The sequence below is a fragment of the Gouania willdenowi genome, chromosome 1 (genome assembly GCF_900634775.1).
Source record: "Gouania willdenowi chromosome 1, fGouWil2.1, whole genome shotgun sequence".
In the NCBI taxonomy this organism is placed as follows: domain Eukaryota; kingdom Metazoa; phylum Chordata; class Actinopteri; order Blenniiformes; family Gobiesocidae; genus Gouania; species Gouania willdenowi.
This window is the reverse complement of record NC_041044.1, coordinates 44330983-44349893: the sequence shown is the minus strand read 5'-3', so window position 1 is coordinate 44349893 and position 18911 is coordinate 44330983. Positions and strand designations below refer to the sequence as shown.

Here is an 18911-nt window from a genome sequence, read left to right as displayed (position 1 = left end):
CCAACCGACCACTGGGTTACCAGCGCCCTCTGCTGGTCCAAACAAAAATCTGACCTAAATACAGTGAAATGACTGTTTTTTCCAATTGTTAAAGCATAAAATATATTTTGTTGCACTTTTAAAAAGAAAAAGAACTATTATGCAGTTTTGCATTGTTTACTATAGAACCGGAATTTAAATTAATAGGCTTCTTTTTCATTTGTATTATTCCTTTATTTATTTCATTCAAGATTTTTTTTTTAGTTAAATTGCATTGTTCTGAATAGTTTATCAAGGGATTCTTTTGACAATAAAAAATAAAAGGAAATAAAGGAATATTTTTCAGTCATCATTTGTTCCTCCATGAACCGCCACCTTAACGTGGTGGAGGGGTTTGAGTACCCGAATGATCCTGGGAGCTATGTTGTCGGGGGCTTATTGTCCCTGGTAGGGTCTCCCAAGGCAAACAGGTCCCAGGTGACGGGTCCGACTAAAAGCGGTTCAATAGCCATATATGTACATGAAACAACAAAAGCAGTTCACGTCGCCCGGATTGGCGCTACCGGGGCCCCACTTTGGAGCCAGGCCCGGGGTTGGGGCTCCATTGCGAGCGCCTGGTGGCCGAAGCTTTGCCCACGGGCCCCGGCCGGGCAGAGCCCGAAAGGACGACGTGGGCCCGCCCTCCCGTAGGCCCACCACCTGCAGGAGGGATCATATGAGGCCGGTACAATGTGGATTGGGCAGTCGTCCAGGGCGGGGGCCTTGGCGATCTGATCCCCGGCTACAGAAGCTAGCGTTAGGGACGTGGAATGTCACCTCTCTGGCGGGAAAGGAGTCTGAGCTTGTGTGCGAGGTGGAGAAGTTCGGACTAGATATAGTCGGTCTCACCTCGACACATAACAAGGGTTCTGGAACCAGCCTTCTCGACAGGGGTTGGACTCTCTTCTACTCTGGAGTCGCCAATGGTGAGAGGCGCCGGGCCGGGGTGGCTATACTTCTTGCCCCCCGACTTAGTGGCTGTACGTTGGAGTTTACCCCGGTAGACGAGAGGGTAGCCTCCCTCCGCCTTCGGGTGGGGGGACGGATCATGACTGTTGTTTGTGCCTATGGGCCAAACAGCAGCTCGGAGTATCCACCCTTCTTGGATTCCTTAGAGGGAGTACTGGAGAGTGCTCCTTCTGGGGATTCCCTCGTTCTGCTGGGGGACTTCAACGCTCACGTTGGCAGCGACAGTGAGACCTGGAGGGGCGTGATTGGGAGGAACGGCTCCCCTGATCGGAACCCGAGTGGTGTTTTGTTGTTGGACTTCTGTGCTCGTCACAGATTGTCCATAACAAACACCATGTTCAAGCATAAGGGTGTCCATATGTGCACTTGGCACCAGGACACCCTAGGCCGCAGTTCGATGATCGACTTCGTAGTCGTGTCATCGGACTTGCGGCCGCATGTCTTGGACACTTGGGTAAAGAGAGGGGCGAAGCTGTCAACTGATCACCACCTGGTGGTGAGTTGGCTCCGATGGCGGGGGAGGATGCCGGTTAGACCTGGCAGACCCAAACGTATAGTGAGGGTCTGCTGGGAACGCCTGGCAGAGTCTCCCGTCAGAAGAAGCTTCAACTCCCACCTCCGGGAAAACTTCAACCATGTCTCGGAGGAGGCGGGGGACATTGAGTCCCAGTGGGCCATGTTCCGTGCCTCTGTTGAGGATGCTGCCCCCGCGACCCGGAAACGGCTAAGCGGGAAAAGATGGATGGATGGATGGCATTTGTCTACAGTCCCATTTTGTAAAATAAATCTTGAGAGAATCGTATCGTGAACCCAGTATTGTGAATGTAATCGTATCGGGAGTTGAGTGAATAGTTACATCTCTATTTACGAGTGATGAAATAACCCAAAATTGTTTTATATCTCAAGAAAACGTAACCTTTATACTACAAATTAAAACAGAGATCAGATTTTTTTCTTACATTCTCACATGTAGTTATTGGCCAATGAAAATAGTAAATAAAGTATATTTTCATATTTTTAGAGGGTGTCACCCACGACTCAATGCATGCAAGCTGATCACATTACAGGGAGCTGAGACATATGCTAAGTAGTTTACTGAAGACCCAAACATGTTCCAGACCCAAACACACACTGACTTTGTGACTATTTAGAGGAGCTGACATGTCCACCAGATAGGATGTATAGCAGATCTATTTCTATATTCTGAGAGAGTAGGTGGAGCTTATTAATATACCATATTTACCTTTCTATGTGATGGAGTTCCCGATATATTGGAAGATGAACATGAAACAAAAATAAGGACACACCCCCCTCACTAAATTATAAAAATTATTCATTTTTTACCTCAAAAAACCTCAAAAAATTATTCATCAGATCATACTAAACATGTACATTGTGAATATTGGATAATCAGCGCTTTGAGATGATTTTGTTGTATTTTGCGCTATATAAACAAAGTTGAATTGAATTAATCATGGAATAATTGGTGGGATTGTTTGAGACTGAAGTGCATGGGCCATTTGTTGAAATTACATGAAATAACCTTTTGGAATAATAAATATTCATGTAGTAGAGAGACCTAAGGTAAATAGAAGTGCTGATGGACCATTGTTCACCCGAGCTGACCTCCATGATTCTGGCTCAGTGACTCAGTAATAAATCCATGTAAACAGTGGCTTTGCTCCAGCACGTGAAATAAACAAGAACCCAATCCGACTGCAGACATCTTCATTTGCTCGAGATGATTAGATTTGAACTGCAGGAAAATCTACGGGAGAAAAACATTGGATGAGTCACTTCTTCCATGTCTCTTTTTTTTTTTTTCCCTTTTCCTCACCTGTCCTACATACACAGGAACAGCCGCTCACATGACAGCATTGGCCCGAGAATCACAGGAAGACTGATGTGTTTCCTCACACCAAACATCATCTGATCCATGGGAACAATGAAGAGATCAACATTTATCATCTCAAAGAGTCAACAACAAAGATTACATTAGTTAGAATATCCCCAAAGACATAGGAAATACACACACACACACGCACACGCACACACACCTGTCAAGTAAGACAGTCAGCCAACAATTCTACCAAACAACAAACCAACTAACTACCCACATTTTAAATTGAATCAACCATCTAATCACTGCTCCACCCAGTTAACCAACCAACTATATGACTGACAGCGTCCAACCAACCAAGTAACACACTGACTCAACAATCGATCCATGGACCAACCAACGAACAAACCAATTAGCAAATTTACTCACTAATCGACCAACACACCAACCAACCAACAACAAACTGACTCAACAATCGACCAACCAGTTAACCAACTAACCAACCATCTACACGATCAAATTAACCGTCAACCAAAGAAACCAAATGGATAACTAATCAATAACATGATCAACTGTCAGTCTGATCAACCAATGAGATATGAGAGTTTTCTGTGATGTTTACGTGTCTCTGTAAAGACAACGTCAGCAGATGAACAGGAAGTTTGCAGCGTGTGAAACAGTGACACCAACAGGTGACAGCAGCTACTGCAGCTGTAGAGCGCGACAATGGTTAAAGAACTCTAATGACTTCAGATGAAGGAACAACTTCCTGACATGTTTTAGCGTGGGAGATACTTTTAGGAATAAGCAGTCAGCGGCAATTTCCATGTTTACTTTCTTTTTTCAAAATAATCTGATACAGCTAGCTCAGGTATTTTTGTGCTACTTTAAATCCAAACAAAAGGTTTATTTTCTCTTTCCTCACATCTATCTGTATCTGTTTTCTAAGTTTGAGTTTCTGAACTGTTTTTGTTCATTTTATACCATCCCATTTATTCCTGCTTTCCTTTGGTTTGGATTTGTTCACAATCTTCAACCTGGGCTGTATTTTTAGTCTAAGAGTCGATGAACAACAAAAGATGTTTTAGAAAAATCCAGAGCGTGCAAACAAGTCGATCCTTGAGAGAAAGTACACACAGATGAACGCACACTCCACCACACAAACGTTCTATTAGGAAACGGGAGTATTTATGTAATGAACGGTGGGAAGTCAAACAGAGCTCAGATAAAGTGTTGATAAAAGCATGAAATTAAACACCACACGCTCTCTGTGTTGGTCCTGATCAGGTGTGAAAGTGAACATTTCACACTTAATCAGGTGTGAAAATGAGAGCTCAGGGTTGTATCTTCATCTCAGAGGGACATGTGTGTGGTTTCCAGTGAGACGTGGGAAACAAAAGTGCATCATTTCTGTTTGCCATCATCAGTGTGTGGCTTTGTGAGTGTAGTGTGTTGTTTTTGTGGCTTCCTGTGAGTTTGATGATGATGTGTGACGAGTGATCGCAGCTTGGTGCTAATGCTAGCATAAAGGCAAAGGTGGCAGGAGCAGAGCTGACCAATCACAGGCGTGCAAACCAGGCCAGGTGTGAGTGTGTGAGATCTTGCTCACATGCACCCAACGATTCCATTCAAACCCAGATTTCCCAGAAACCCAGAATCAAAGACTGGGATTTAATGATGCACGGAACACCTTTCAATTGGAATACATAGAGATTGTATTTTAGAGAGAAAAACAAAACGGGAATACACATATGACGTGTCTGTACGTACTGTACCCATATAGCTTGATGAACCCTCTGATTAGCATTAGACTTCTGCATTAAAACTCCTCCCTCTTCTCGGATTTTATAGTATTCTTTTTTTAGGGCTGATTAAAGCTCTTCTCACGCTGCCGCTCTTGGTTCAACGGTTCTGTTACATCTCCGTGCTGCGCTGTCCGATAATCCCTACCGGCTAATGCGTAACTGTTGCAGCTCTGCCTGACAGCGGCATACGTGAGGACTGAATATCTCAAAAAATAATATTTAGAAATAAATAGTGTAACATATTTTCTACTGTTGCGTCACATGACTTGAGCTGTATCCTGGATGACCAGTAGACCAGCGCCCCTCCTTCGCCCCTCGCTAATCTGGCTGCCCAGTACCACCACCACAACCTGCTGAGGACTCAGTGGAGAGCCCAGGTTACATTTCAGCTTCTTTGGCCCTAATTAACTACTGCAATGCCGTTGAGGGGAGTTAAAGAGCCGGTAAGTAAGTTATTTTACTTATTAGATAGTCAGGCTGGGACCATTTATTGACCTAATCAATGACGTTAATACGTTAAAGATAGGGACTCCCGCGCTCCGGGATCAGTTATCATCTATCAGAGAAAAGTGCTTCTGTCTGCACTGCTGCTCACCTGACACAGGTTCAAACTGGAACTGGAAGTTTGAACTTCTGGACTGGAAACCACATTTAAAAACCAACTAGAAAACATGACGTGACTACTTCTGTCTCTATTTATGGGAAATGTATAATTATAATGAGACTCACTAATGAGTTCAGGTCGAACCACTGTTACAAATGTAATAAGATTTAATTTCATTAATCTTTACCTTTTTATAACTTGTCCCAACACGGAAATACATAGTTCATGTTTAGTTAAAAACTGTTGGTGTTTAGTAAAAACGTGTATTGTAATTTCTTATGAAATGTTTCAGAAGAGATGTTTTGAAAAAGCAATAATTCCAAAGTAATGCCCTGCAGAACAATTGATGTTGTTAATGTTTGTTTGAAGGGAAAAGCTGAATAAAATGATTTTGGATTTTCATCTCAAACAAGTTTTTGGTTTTTACTTTGAGGTAAAAAAAATATTTTAATGAAGTGATTAAAAAATATTGTTTGAATAATCAAAAAATAATTGTTTAAAAAAATATTGTTAGGTGCAGCCCTACTAGCAGATGGCTTTGTAAAATGATTACGTACATGCCAAACCATGCAACAAAATACCCCCAGCCTTTGAGCCAGATAGCAAAACTTATAGGTGACACGTAGGAGGTAGCAGCGCACCTTTGGATGAGAGATCATCCATGCTCAGCAGAGCTCAGAGGGAGAGGAGGAAAGGAGTTTACGAGACAGAAAATGGCGCTACGTCCGAGAGTTAACGTTCCCAGCAGCGCACACTGAACCAGAGCATGTGTGGAACTCATGGATAGTGTGATGATGAGATAAAACCATAAAAAAACAGGGAACGCAGTGACATTGTATGTCCGGGAGGAAGAGGAAGTTGCGTGTGTGCAGAGTGACGGGAGAGAAAGTTGGAGGAACGCCAAAATACAGTAAGAAATACATTAAACTCTGACCCAGATAGATAAATAATAATAATTTTGCCATCAAAAGCCCTGTCTGTTTTTTTTTTTTGTTTTATATAAGGAAACAATGTTCTGATGTTAGTTGTCACTAAAGCAAAAAAAAAAAATAGCTTTAAAGTCACTGACGGGGTTTTTTTTTAGAAAATCTTCTGTGGGTCTTTAAAATCAGCTCAAAAACGGCTGGCACTGAATGAGTTAATATATCTCTATTAGCACAAAACATTTAGTTAATCTCCTCTGTTCTTATTTTATGTCTGCAGTTCCATGTTCCAGTTTGCTGGATGGTTTATTACCGTATATTAAAATACCAACAGTGTGCTCATGTACTTTAGTTTTTTATTTCCTTGTCATGACCCTCCCCAGTCCCCAATCTTTCCCTCATCTCCTCCTCAGACCAGCAGTGCCAGTAAGATCATAAGTCGTAGATAATCTTAGAATTAAAGGAGTTCTCAGTTCATTTTGTATAAAAACATTTTGCTTAGAATATGTCCTACAAGTTGTTTGTTTTAAAATGAAATCTCTTTCAATTTCCATGCTTCTATATATGAAACTGTCTGATACTGGCCATGATATGTAGTGGTAATATGTGGCCTTTTTTTATTTGAGCACCTGCGCCTTTGGAGGTCTCTGCACGGTCCTCAGATGTCATACTAACAGTTGATTGGTCCATCGAGAGGAGCAGAAAGAAATGGACTCAGTCCTGTCCTGTAGATCTTCTGCTTTTGTGGAGATTATTCTAGCTGTGTTTCCATTACTCTTGGAAATGCGTAAAATATAAATAGTTCAATAAAAACACACAAATAAAAAGTAGGAACAATTAGTTTAAACTGGCCAATAATGGGCATGAAAAATGGTGAATGTGGGTAAATGAAAAAATAATCATGAAATGTGGTGAAAAGATGTTAAAAGTGACACTAATCAGAATCAGAAATGTTTTTAATGGCCATGTACAGTTTTAAGGACAGTACAAGGAATTTGTCTTGGTAGTTGGTGCACAAAACAAACAACAAAAAAATATAAAATAAAATAAAAAAACAAAGAACAACCCAGCAATAATAATAATAATAATGATAAATATAAAGGATGAGGGATAAATAAAGGATAGATAGAGAATAAAGGATAAATATATATATATATATATATATATATATATATATATATACACAGTGCAGCAGATAATGTCATCATGGAGGTGGTGATCGGGTGGGGTGGGGTTCAGTGGGTGACTTTGGGTGTGTTCATGTGGATGGTGGCAGAGGGAAAGAAGCTGTTTCTGTGTCTGGAGGTTCTGGTCCTGATGGACCTAAACCTCCTTCCAGAAGGGAGGGATTGAAACAGTTTATGACCGGGGTGGGAGGGGTCGGCCACAATCTTTCCTGCACGCCTCAAAATCCTGGAGGCGTACAGGTCCTGGAGGGAGGGCAGATTGCAGCCGATGACCTTCTCTGCAGAGTGGATGATACGCTGCAGTCTGGCCTTGTCCTTGGCCGTAGCTGCAGCGTACCAGATGGTGATGGAGGAGCAGAGGATGGACTGGATGATGGAGCTGTAGAAGTTCACCATCTTTGCTGGCAGACTGAACTTCTTCAGCTGCCGCAGGAAGTACATCCTCTACTGAGCTTTTTTGATAAGGGAGCTGATGTTCAGCTCCCACTTGAGGTCCTGAGTGATGATGGTCCCCAGGAAGCAGAAGTACTCCACAGAGCTCACTGTAGAGTCTCCCAGGGTGAGGGGGGTGAGGGGGGCTGGGTTCTTCCTGAAGTCTGCTATCATCTCCACTGTCTTTAAAGCGTTGAGCTCCAGGTTGTTCTGGCTGCACCAGGACACCAGCCTGTCTGTCTCCACCTGTAGTCAGACTCGTCTCCATCAGAGATGAGACCGATGATGGTCGTGTCATCTGCAAACTTCAGGAGTTTGACCGACTGGTGAGAGGAGGTGCAGCTGTTGGTGTACAGGGAGAAGAGCAGAGGAGAAAGAACACAGCCCTGAGGAGATCCAGTGCTGATGGTCCTGGAGCAGAGATGGTTTTTCCCAGCTTCACGTGCTGCTTCCTGTCAGACAGGAAGTCTGTGATCCACTTGCAGGTGGAGTCTGGCACGTTCAGCTGGGAAAGCTTGTCCTGAAGGAGAGCTGGGATTATAGTGTATGAGTCAACATATATGTGACATTAGGTGGAACAAGTGCTGAAAATGTCTTGAAAGTGGAAAAAAATAGCAAAAAGGCATTAAAATGTGATGTAGAAGTGTCAGAAATGGGAGTAATGTAGCAAAAATACATTAAAAGTAGCAAAAATATGGCAAGAAAAAGTGATGAAAATAGGTTAAAATATGGTGAGTTTTATGTAGTTGCAGAAAAAGGGTAAAAAAATAAGTAAAAATGGGCTCAGATTGTTCAAAAAAATATTCTTAGATTCTTGAAGGCATCTGGTGACCCCCTCCCAGTGTCCGTGACACCAAATTGGGGTCCTGATGCCAAGGTTGAGACCCCTGTATTAGAAGATCCAGGACAGACCTTGGCTCCAAAAATCTGACCCTCTACACGTCCAATGAAGAATATCTGCTCAACTTTTACAAACCTCTATCAGAAGCACAAAAGAAGTTTCCTCTCCAAACAATATTGACTCTACTCTTTACTGCCAGGACGTTACATCTGCCTCCCCTCGCTCTGATTGGCTCCCAGGCTGCTGGATTACAGCTGGGCCGCTACTTTCTAACACTGTGTAATTAGAGCTTAGTGCAGCTTTAATTCGACATTGGTCGCTGGCAAAGCTCAGCTGATCCTCTCCTTAGGTGTTGCACGATAAGAACGTGTGCGGAGGTGAGAAAAGAGGAGATCAACACACACACCAGAGAATGAGAAGTCATCACATTCTCTGCAGCGTTCCAGCGCAGAGGAAAGTGGAGCGGAGGATTTGTTTCCTCAGAGGGAGGTCGAGTCGTTTGTTCTCTTCCTCCAACACTTCAGACGTTCTGAATGCCTGAGCTCGGCCTGGTGTCTACAGCTGAAGTGTCTCTATCTGCACGCTGAGGTGGAACGCACTGATAAATAATAGGACGATATCAGACATGTGGACAGCTGTGGGGTTTCTAGGACTGCACGGGAACCTAAATGTTAAAAGAAATGCAGTTTTTTTGGGTCGTGACCCCAGTTTATCACCATTTAATTTTCTGACGACCCCAAAAATATTTTATTTTTTCAAGAAATAGTTTTTGATGCTGTTTGTTACAGTGTTAATAGAAAACAGAATTAGTGATAAATTCAGATATTTTTATAATGCATTTTATTTGAAATAGATGTATATTTGTATTTGTATGGAGGTAGATTTGTCTTTATTATTCAATCAAAAAATTGTTTCAATAAAAAAAAAATTACCTTAATAAAAAAATCACTTTAACCAAAAAAATGTTTTCACTTATAAAAAAATATATTTTCAATCAAAAAGCAACTTCAATCAAATATTTTCAATAAAAAAAAATGTTTTCAATAATACAAAAAATATTTTCAATAAAAAAAAATCACTTTAATCAAAATTACATATTTTCAAACAAAGAAACAAATTGTTCAAATGCAAAAAATATTAAAGACTTTTTCAGCAGGTTGTTTTTGATATTTTTTTGTTTTTGGGCCATATTATGGGTAGTAGCCCCAAAATAATTTTTGACAGTAACTAGTACTGTAACGCAATATATTTCTAAAGCAATAACGCCGTTACCGTACAATATGGTGCGTTTGTCCGTTACTTTGCTAGCTGCAGTGTACTTCCTGTTTACAGTGGTGCTACATATATTTGCGGGATGCCGTGCCAAACATGGTAAAACAGTAGAAGAAGAAGCATTGTCAGCGTGTTTCTGTTTACATCACGTGCGCCAATCATGGCGAGTCAATGCGAGAGCAGGACGAGCTTCTCAGAGTGGAAATATACGCATTATTTTTGTCTCCAAAAAATGCATCAGTGAAGCTAAGCTAACGCTGCGACTGGATCTTAACGGACTGTGACTGTTATCCAGGGACAGATCAGCCAAACTATTGCAGGTATGTTGTTGTAAATAAGAAGCCTGTCGCTGCTGCTGAGTCACTGCTAACAGCAGCTCATTAGCCTGATATGTTTAGCATTGTGTAGCTGAGAAAAATGCTGTGAATTAGTTTTTACACATTTATTTTTATAAGCATTTTCAACAGCAGAATGTGCACCTGGAATATGCACAGCTTACTTTACATTAGTGTGCTAAGGCTGAAAAATTACTGTTTTAATATTGGAGCAGCTGTGTTTTGTGCTTTATATGCACATCATTTATGGTTTTTTTTATAGAAGTTGATCAACAGTGGATTATTATATTATTACAGCACTGATATGAAGCTGTACGGACGCAAATGACCCAAAATAAATAATACATTCTTTAATTCTAAGTAACTCAAAAGTTACGTTTTCCAGTAACGCATTACTTTTTGGTTAAGTAATCAAAATAGTAACTGAGTTACTTTGTGAATGACGTAACTCGTAATGGTAACTAGTTACTTTTTTTCAGTAACTAGCACAACACTGGTAGTAGATTTGTATCTTCATTATTCAATAAAAAAAAAGAATAAAACATTTCAATCAAAAAAATTATATTTTCAATTAAAAAGAAAATTGTGTTTTAAAACTTTGTTGTTTTTGATTGAATAATTTAGACACATGCGTTCTGTGGTTTTTGTCTTTATACAGTGAAAGTAAAGAATACAGTGTTTAAGAATGTGTGTTGTGTGTTAATTATGAACATAATATAATAAGAATATTAATTCAGTATTTCTTTTAGTTGATTACTTGGCATTTCTGGTGACCCCATTTAAACTACAGGCGACCCCAAATGGGGTCACGACCCCAAGGTTGAAAGACAATGGACTAATGTGTGAAGACATGGATACTGTGTGTGTGTGTGTGTGTGTGTGTGTGACGTTTCCTCTCTCATCTATCAAACAGACAATTAATTAGGACAGATCGATGCTGAGCTGCTCTGATAATGATCTCTACTGGACGCCTCACTGTTTATCTGGGGGGGGGGAGGGGGCAGGGCTTTGCGGCAAATGTTGATCATCTGCTGCTGTGATGACGACAAACACGCACACACACACAAGTGAAGTGAACACAAATTTATCCCTCATGAGGCTCCGCCCATTATATTAAAGCTATATTTCTGCTGACTCATCAGAACAGTCGTTTTAGAAGTATTATTATAACGTGAAAGAGGATGAATTTGATTGATTGGTTGGTTATGATAATATGGAAATGCTGAGTAACAATAATAATGTGAAGTAAAAATCTACTGAGAAGAAAAAGAAAGAGAAGAAGAACAGGAAGTAGGAGGAGAGGAAAAACGCAAGTATACTGTATCCAACTGTAGCCATGGGTACAGTGCAAGCGATGCCCCTACAAACTGCACCCATGCAAGCAATTTTCTTGAAGCGGTTAAGGTTTGGGTTAAGGGTTTGGGTTAAGGGTTAGGGTTAAGGGTTAGGGTTAAGGGTTTTGGTTAAGGGTTAGAGTTTGGGTTAAGAGTTAGGGTTAAGGGTTTGGGTTTGGGTTAAGGGTTAGAGTTTGGGTTAAGGCTTTGGGTTTGGGTTAAGGGTTAGAGTTTGGGTTAAGGGTTAGGGTTAGGGTTTAGGGTTAGGGTTAAGGGTTTGGGTTAGGGTTTAGGATTAGGGTTAGGATTAGTAAAAAAGGAAGGTAAGTATTGCAAAGTTCCCCAAATTTGCCAGAAAAATGGAGGTTAGTGAAACGTTCAGGCATTGGCTCAGGGGGATCGATGGGGTGTATTTTGTACTGGGCGTGGTTTGTACAGTTCCACGGCTGCAGCTAGACCCTTCTCAAAAAAGGAGAAGAAAAAGAATGGGAAAAGGAAGAAGAAAGGAGAATAAGAACAGGAAGAGGAAGGAGAGGGATAAAAAAGGAGAAGAGCAGGAATAAAGAAAGAAAGAGAAGAAAGGAAAAAGGAGAAGAAGAAGGAAAAGAGACCAAAAGTAAAAATATGAATGAATACTAAAGTATAGTAACCAAGTATTTGTACAGCGTGTTGGTTGCTAACACGATGGATTGATTACAGAACTAGCGCTTCATGTTTGACCTCTGTGTGACCTCTGCGCTCAGAGCAGCTTCATCTCCTGTCAGACTTAGTCAGCGTTATGAGTGGCTCCATCAAGCAGGTGGATGTCAAATGTTCTCTCAGGGGATGAGAGGCTCGTGTTAGCGGCTGTCATCACACAGCGCTAATGCTAGTGCTAATGACTTAGCAGAGGGAGACTGACACCATCTAATCTGTTACAGCACGGCTGCAGCCTGTGACTGGATGACGTGCTGAAATGTAGTTGTTCATTATCTGAGCGTGTGCCACACGGAGCCTGTATCGTGGATAAAGCTAAAGCTAGGCTAAACATGGCCTTCATCAGGACTGTGATTGGACTAAAGCCACAGAACTCATGGTTGATCATCAAAGACATTAGTTAATTAACTGTCCGTGAACTGTCATTCATTTAACACCACAGGGAGCTAACTGTTAGCCTAATGTCATTAGCCACGTCGACATTTGCCTGTTTGGAGACGTTTTTAGAGCCAAAGTGCTTGAACACGTTTAATGTGTAGCTGTGTTGAATTAAAGCTAGGATCGTTGAGTGGACATTTATTCTCAGACGAGTTCCTCACACTGAGATATTTTCACTGTTTTTGTTGAGTTAAAGACAAAGACAAGAATGTTTGATCTACGACCAGGAACAGGGTTTCTAATCTGTGGAAGGTGCGGCTAAAATAGATGCTTAAGGAGAGCCCACAGACATCCAGAGTAGCTCATGTCTGAGCAAAACAATCAAGTTGAAGCTTGTGGAACCTTGAACACGACCTACTTGAGGTCCCAAATCTGTTTTTAGTGCTGGATCCAAAGCCTGAGTCCTTGATTTCTCCTGCTATTAGGTGGAAACATCCTGGAGGAATCTGTCCCAGTGTTCCTAGAGGAGTGCAAACCTGTAGAAGAGCTGGTTAAAGTGACCTGACAGGATCTAGAAAGAGAAGCAGAACTCCCAGGAGTACGTCCAAACATCTATCAGTCTGTTCTTTCAGTCTTTCTGTAGAAGTTCCCTCTGATCAAAGGACGATCCTCCTCCAGCAGTAGGACAAGTCTAGACGTCAGCTCGTCCTTCGGTGGCTCATTTCAGTTATCTACCAGATAATCATTTCTATATTTCTCCTGGGAATGTTCTTAAATGATGACTTTCTCCTCCAGATATTCGCTCTCCGAGACTCTCAACATGGATCAGGTTCAGTGTCTTCAGTGAGGAAAATGGTTTTTAGCATTAAAAGCAAATATTTTACAGCCAGAGTCGCATTAATTCAATAAATACGAATAAAAATTTGTAAAGACATGAGACCAGATCAAATCTACCTCCAAGATCTCACAGCCTATATATATTTATATATATATACACACAAGTTAATTTAAAAAAAAAAGATTATATTAGAATTATTTCATAATAATACAGATAATATTACAGAGAAAATCAGTGTCTGTTTAAGATTTTTTTTAAACAAAATAAATAATATTTTTTTTCCTATAAGAAGAGATCGCTCATGATTTTTGTTACAAACACTTTTGCTACAGAATAGTCTCATGAGTTCAGTAATTTGTAAATTTATGAGTGGAGATACCACCAGGGGGCGCAAGCACCAATGACAGGCATCTGCTGCTATTTCAGATTGTAGTTACAAGCTTTATCTAAGATCAGATATTACAGTAGTTTATACACTTGGCTCAGAAGAATCAGTTTGGTTGTTGTGACACAGTTTGTAACCAAACTAAATGGGGATTTCAGTACATCTGCTGGCTACAGAAGTAGCCGTGGTGGCTGACACAAGGCAGATGGACTTCAGCCACATTGTGTCGCCGAATCAACCGTAACCACATTTTTGTTGGGTCACGGAATTTGTCGTAACACCTGATTCAATCTGGACATTGTCAGATTGGTCGAAATTGCGGAAATGTTGCGGTGAATTGGCTGAATTTGCGATGATAATTGTCATTGCAACATTGTGAATTTCTGGATGGTTTGAAAAATAATATGCAGTTGAAAGTCATCCAAACAAACTGAAGGTGTTCAGACGTTATAAGAAGACCTGCTGCTCATTGTCCTCACTTTGGTCATAGCTTGTGATAAGACACTGTATTTTAGAATAAGTCAAGAGGTCTAGAGAAGGAGCTGAAAGTCATTGTCGTATGAATAATCTGATTTACTCGGCTTGTCTCGCCTGAAAAACTCAGAGGTTTGTTGTGATTTAGCGGCTGTTCTTTAGAAAAGATGCCAAGATAAGAAAACTTATGGTTCTATCTATCTGTCTGTCTGTTTGTCTCTATCTATATATCTATGTCTATCTCTCTATCTGTATCTATCTCTCTATCACTATCTCTATTCTATCTATCTATCTATCTCTCTGTATCTATCTATCTATCTATCTACAGTGTCTGTCTGTCTGTGTATCTATATAACTATCTCTATCTGTATCTATCTATCTCTATCTCTCTATATATCTATATCAATATATATATATATATATATATATATCTATCTATCTATCTATATCTATCTATCTACAGTATCTATCTATCTATCTATCGGTCTATCTATCTGTATCTATCTTCTATAGTATCTATCTATCTATCTGTATCTATAGTATCTATTTATCTATCTATCTATATCTATAGTATCTATCTATCTACAGTATCTGTCTGTCTGTCTGTCTGTCTGTATCTATATATCTATCTCTATCTGTATCTATCTACTGTATCTATCTCTATCTCTCTATCTCTATATATCTATCTATATATATATATATATATATATATATATATCTAGCTATCTATATCTATCTATCTGTATCTATCTATCTATCTATAGTATCTATCTGTCTGTCTGTCAGTCTGTCTGTCTATCTACGTATCTATCTATCTATCTACGTATCTATCTATCTACGTATCTATCTATCTACGTATCTATCTATCATCTACGTATCTATCTATCTACCTATCTATCTATCTACGTATCTATCTATCTACGTATCTATCTATCTATCTATCTATCTACGTATCTATCTATCATCTACGTATCTATCTATCTACCTATCTATCTATCTACCTATCTATCTATCTACGTATCTATCTATCTACGTATCTGTCTATCTATCTATCTATCTACGTATCTATCTATCTACGTATCTATCATCTATCTACATATCTATCTATTTATCTACGTATCTATCTATCTATCTACGTATCTATCTACGTATCTATCTATCTATCTACGTATCTATCTCTCTATCTATCGATCTATCTATTTATCTATCTATCTACGTATCTATCTATCTATCTACGTATCTATCTATCTAATCTGTTTGGTGGTGGGTCAGTAATGGTTGTGCTAGCCAGAGGTACCGTGACTGTCGTTAGGTACTGGGATGAGACCCTCAGACCCACTGTGAGACCATATGCTGGTGCAGTGGGCCCTGGGTTCCTTCTGATGCACGACCGTGTGGCTGAAGTGTGTGAGAAGTTCCTGCATGATGAAGGCATTGATGCTATGGACTGACCTGCTCGTTCCCCAGACCCAAATCCAAACGAGCACATCTTGGACATCATGTCTCGTTCCATACACCAACGTCACGTTGCACCACACACTATCCAGGAGCTGACTGATGCTCCCTCAGGAGACACTTGGCTGTCTCATCACGAGCATGCCCAGCTGTTGTAGAGAGGTCAAACAGGCACGAGGAGGCCACACACACTACTGGTAAATAAATGGTAAATGGTCTCAAATATCGGCTCATTCACACACCAATGGGACTGAGCTGCCATGCAAGGTGCTGGTCAACCACTAAAGTTGGATCAGCCTTCATTGTGAGTCTAATAATTTAGTTTGACACTGATCATTTTATGTTCTTTTGTTCTCAACTCGTTCCACTATTTTTTTCAGAAGCGTATTTTAATGACTGATCAAACTTTTCCCCACCCTTGTTCTTCTCTTCATCATATAAAACTTAGACTAATTTGTGATGAACGATGAGAGACAAACAGTCCTTATCTCAGCTCTGAATCATCACTCGTCACCTCTGTGAACAACTCTGTCCTGGTTAAAGACCCATTGTGGTCTTTCTCTGAAAGGAAAGCCATTTAACGTAGTTTCTAATTTCACTGTGATAATCAGAACGACGTCATCACACACCGTTGGTTTTTACAGCAGATGGAAGTGGAAGAAGAACTCTGAGCCTCTCCGTCTGCACATAATGACAATAATCACCACGTAATGAGAGAGAAGAGATTGTCATCATTAAAAGTCGAGTCCTGCAGATTTCAGACCGTAGATGAGGGAAGAGGTTTCCTCAGCGTGTGTGCGTGTCCTTATCACACTTTTCCATCAAACCTCTGCATGTGTTTGCCCTCTTCTCTCTAAAAACATATTAATTATTCATAATTAATGACAATGTAGAAAACCAAAGTTACACATTCATTATGTGTTTGTTTGATGGTCCCCTGCTTTATCAGTGACTGGTCATTTTACCCACTTTATCAGTTCAGTGTTTAATCAACTACATTCAAAACTTTGGAAACTTACTTTGTCATTTTCTCTCTTAATGAACAGTTTTTCGTTTGATTTTACAATTGAGGAACTTATATGAGCAACCTGTGTGTGTATATTTTAGTCTGTTTACTGCCTTTTTTAGTCATTGTTTATTTATTTCTGTGTAGTTTCACTGTCTAGTTTGTGTTCTGATTCATGTTTTATTTACCACTGAGTGCATAAAAATGTGAATCGTGAGTAACCTTTAACCCTCGGAGCATTTTGAGACCAAAAATGTCATTTTGGGTCATTTTTTAAGGCTACTTGTACGACAGTTTTGCCACTATTGTGTTTTCATTTTTATTTGCTTAATTCCAAAGTCCTGTGTATTATAAGTGTATAGAAAAGGATATATATATATATATATATATATAATACATCATACTGACACTAAGTAACCTTGTGACCAAATTTGCTCCATTAACTTCCATTGTAACCACATGTTTTTCATATACTGTAATCATGACATATAATGCTTTTTCAATTAATATGAAACAGATTAAAGCCTCTACTTTAAAAATAAAGGGAAAATATGTTTTCTATGTGTAATGACCTCCTACCAACCACAGACCATATACTGTAGGTGCATTTCAGTGAAAGCCTGGATTTCTTATCTTGCAAAATATACAAGATGTACAAATGTATTTTTTTCTGTTCTTGTGCCAAAAATAATAATGCATTAAAATCAATTCTGTTATTAATTAATGACACGATCAATGCTGTAATATTTTCATCAAAAATATTTCACTTTGGCCCTCATTTTTAGTTTGATAATCTAATAAATCTTATATTTATTGATTGGTCTGAAGTAGTAGCGACGGAAGTAAAAAAGAAAATTTTCATGGAATACATTTTTATTGCTCTTTTATGAGATGGATGGTTTGTGTGCACAATTAAAAGAGTGCACACGGATTAAATGAAAAGTCATTAATATCAGATTTCTGTAAATAGAACCATAACGAGCATGAAGTTTCCAAACCACCACGTTTCTTCACGTAAATTTGCAGAATCACACTTAGCGTAGCAGGCTAGCAGTAGCCTAATTATAGTAAACACAAATAAAGCATCTTGTAATAAAAGTTCATATCTGGGGATTTTTTTTGTGTATATTTTTTGGAAAGCGACTCATGTATTTTTAGCTGAGTTTTGGTTTTGAGTTTAGATCCTGTCGTTGTTTCTTTTTCACTTTGATTCTGTTTGTGCTGTTTAATATTTGGTCGGTCACATGTTGTAATGGTTTCCTGTCTGTGTATTTACTCCCTGTTCTCTCAGCATGTCAGGAAATGTGGTTTGTTTCAGTAGCAAGAAGAGAAAATAGAAAATAGCACTTCACACATTGGGAATGAATACATGACGCACGGATACAGAAATTGGAGAAATAATAATAATTAGAAAATGAAACTGAGAAATTAAGAATTTACAGCATTCAAACCCAAAAAACGAATTCAGACGAAACGATAACTAATTACTACGCCACACACAAGGACTCCAAACATTTAATTAGTGTATGTGAGTACTCTCTGGAGGCCTCGTGTTTTTGTGAATAATCACTTTGTGTAAGAATAGTCAAACGTCCCCACAGGAATCCTTGTGTCTGATAAAGGGCCTCCTCCTGTTTGTTGTTTACTGCTGAACTAAGTCAACTGTGCGTGTGTGTGTGTGCGTGCATGCGCGTGCGTGTGTGCGTGGCGAGCCCACTGCCAATATCACGCAGGCGACAGATGTCACACACGGAGGAGTTTCAGAGTTCTGAGGAAGCATTTTGTAAAAGAGTGTAAAACGGATTTATGGAAGCGGTGTCACTGCCGCGCCGTTAACTGCCATGAGCGAGGGAGGAAAAGTCTGCGGCGGTTACTGAAGTGAGGAGGTATCATCGTGTGTGTGATGTTCCCCTCACAGGGAGAGTCTTTTAATTCCCATTATAGCTGCACGGTGCTCCTCCACCGCCCGTTTGGAGGAGAAAAGCTCATTACAAAGAGACATTCTTCCTCTTCAGAGGAAACTCCACCGCCTGCCTGCTCCCAATCTGGAGATGAAGAGAATTACCACAACAGATCCTTCTCAGCGGCTCCACCAATGACGAGCCCCGATGCTGCTGAA

At 40.0% G+C, this 18911-nt stretch overlaps 1 long non-coding RNA gene across 1 annotated transcript in view; it reads left to right on the top strand.

Moving 5' to 3' along the window:
- LOC114468098 (uncharacterized) overlaps positions 1–5377 on the top strand; it is a 42297-nt gene extending 36920 nt beyond the window's left edge. The window contains exon 4 of the long non-coding RNA XR_003674614.1: positions 2842–5377. This is a non-coding gene — a long non-coding RNA (uncharacterized LOC114468098). The remainder of the gene's footprint in view (positions 1–2841) is intronic.
- The last annotated feature ends 13534 nt before the right edge of the window (positions 5378–18911 follow it).